The sequence below is a fragment of the Pseudopipra pipra genome, unplaced genomic scaffold (genome assembly GCF_036250125.1).
Source record: "Pseudopipra pipra isolate bDixPip1 unplaced genomic scaffold, bDixPip1.hap1 HAP1_SCAFFOLD_225, whole genome shotgun sequence".
Classification (NCBI taxonomy): Eukaryota; Metazoa; Chordata; class Aves; order Passeriformes; family Pipridae; genus Pseudopipra; species Pseudopipra pipra.
In genome coordinates, this window is record NW_026990704.1 from 59,214 (window position 1) to 61,642 (window position 2,429).

Genomic DNA, 2,429 nt, shown 5'->3' on the forward strand with positions numbered 1-2,429 from the left:
CGAGTTTACCCAAATTAGCGTCCCTCCTGGCTAATTTCTGCGCTTTCACCCCAAAAAAATCTTCATGTTATTCCCCCCACACACACCCCGGGAGAGACGGGAGACCGCCAGTCCCGCCCTGCCGCCGGAACCGGCCCTTAACTCGAGCAGGGAGCGCTGCACCGGCACGAGAGCCACTGCGCATGCGCCGCCGGTCCCGCTCCTGGCTGCCCTTACTTACCACGTGATCGCCGGCGTCTTGCCAACGACTGCGCATGCGCCGGCGTCCCCACCTCGGCTGCCCCCCCCACCCCGCCGCCCGACCGCCCGGCTTCGCTTTCTTACTGCGGCTCCCCCTCCACTTTTTCGGCTCCCTGGGGTTCCCCCACCCACATTTTGGGGTCCCCTTCTCACATTTTAGGGGTGATGACCCCGCAATTTACGGTTCGGGGAGGGGGGGAGGAGAGGAAACGGGGTGCCCAAGAAGGGGTTTCTTTTTTTTTTTTTTTCTCTCTTATTTCCTTTTCATTTTATTTCCTTTTTAGTTTTTTTGCCTTTTTTTTTTAATTTTCTTTTGTTTTTTTAATATTTCCTTTTTTATTTCGTTTATTTTTTATTCTCTTTATTTTTCAGCTTCTCTCCCAGTGCTCCCCAGTAACACCCAGTGCTCCCCAACAACCCCCAGTAACACCCAGTGCTCCCCAGTGCACCCCAGTAACACCCAGTGCTCCTCAACAACCCCCAGTAACACTCAGTGCTCCCCAGTAAACACCCAGTACTCCCCAACAACCCCCAGTAACACCCAGTGCTCCCCAAAAATTGACCCAAAACCGACCCAAATCACACCAAACAATGACCCAAAACTGACCCCAAAAACTGACCCCAATCATCCCCAAAAGCTGACCCAAAACTGACCCCAATCATCCCAAAAGCTGACCCAAAACTGACCCAAATCACCCCAAACAATGATCCCAAACTGACCCCAAAAACTGACCCAAATCATCCCCAAAACTGACCCAAAACTCTGCATTTATTTGGCACCATTTCCTCTCAAAAACAACATCTCCGATTTAGTTGATTGCTAAAGCCATCATTTTAAAATCATCTCAGGAATCAAAAGGGACTGGAAAACACACACAAATCATTCCTGCGCCCACCAAATCATTAGGAATTGGAACCCCATTCCCTCATCTCTCTCCTTGTTCTTCTTGCCTGGAAAACCTGATGATCCCCGCTGGCTACTTTTAGGCTGCTTTTCTTCCACAGCTCCTTTCTCCCGGCTGAAACCTCCTGGCATATTCAAGGCTTATCTGGAGGGAAGCCCCTCTGAGGTATTTCCTCTCGTGGCAATTCTGTGGGATGAAGAAGTAAAAAAAGCACGTCGAGAGCTCCTTCTACCCCCTTCCTTCGCAAACACCCTCCCAGTTTGTCCTTGGCAGCTCCATCCCCCCGGCACCCGCACCCGACGCTTCGGCTCCGCTGGGAAAGGGACAGCAAGTGCACAAGCAAGTTCAGTGCTGGGCAGGGGCTCCCTGGGGAACGGCACTTCAGTGCTTTAGTCCGTGGCCTTTCCTGCTGCCCTCCCTCCTGGAGGCAGAGGATGACCCGGCCCTTGTTTCTCCCACGCTCGCAGACCCAGGTCCTGCTCCTTTGGCCCCACTTCTCTTAGCAGACCCGGCATCATTTTCCAGGGTCCCCAGGAAACTTCTGCACTTGACCCATTGCTGAGTGCAGAGCACAGGGCAAGGGAAGGACATATTTCTCAGCACCCACCCCCTGGAATTTTCCTTCTCCGCAGCACGCTCCCGTTCCCGCTGTCTCTGGAGGTGCCCGCACGAGTCCTCCTTCTCCCAGCACCTCACAGAATGTCCTTTTCACCCAGGTCCTGCTTACCGGCGTCCAACAAAACACGCTGACAACATTTTTCAGGATGCCAGTGGAGAGATATTAGAGCACACTGCACACGGAAGCTGAGCCTGCCCCATCCCTGCAAGTGTTCCAGGCCAGGCTGGACGGGACTCGGAGCAACCGGGGACAGTGGAAGGTGTCCCTGCCCACGGAAGGCAGGCTGGCCTTTGAAGGTCCCCTTCAAACCAAATCGCTCTGGGATTCCCCTCCAAAATCACTACCAAAGAGACACAGCAACCAAAGCAGAGGGACTGCACTCCCAGCTTTTCTTACCTGCAGGCACACACAGCACAGCACGCTGGACATAAAAGCCCCGGGGTTAGTCCTGCCAGAGGCGTCCGGCACACACACGGCGACCGAAGGGAAAGAGAAAGCCTGGGAACACAGAGTAAAAGACACTTTAATTAGGAGTACACTGAGCACCAGCCAGGTCATTCACACAGCTTCACTGTCCAGTCATACAAAAAGCACTCACCGAGGCCTCAGTTAGGATGGTTCCTGACGCTGACCGGGTGAATGCCTCCCTGGAAGCCCGCTCCGCT

General features: G+C 54.0%; 1 long non-coding RNA gene across 1 annotated transcript; it reads right to left on the bottom strand.

Annotated features, from left to right (window-relative positions):
* Positions 1-991: 991 nt before the first annotated feature.
* On the bottom strand, positions 992-2,358 carry LOC135408196 (uncharacterized). The gene is made up of 2 exons (XR_010427328.1): positions 1,753-2,358; positions 992-1,331 (listed from the first exon to the last, which is right to left on the bottom strand). It is a non-coding gene; the product is annotated as an uncharacterized LOC135408196 (long non-coding RNA).
* Positions 2,359-2,429: the final 71 nt, after the last annotated feature.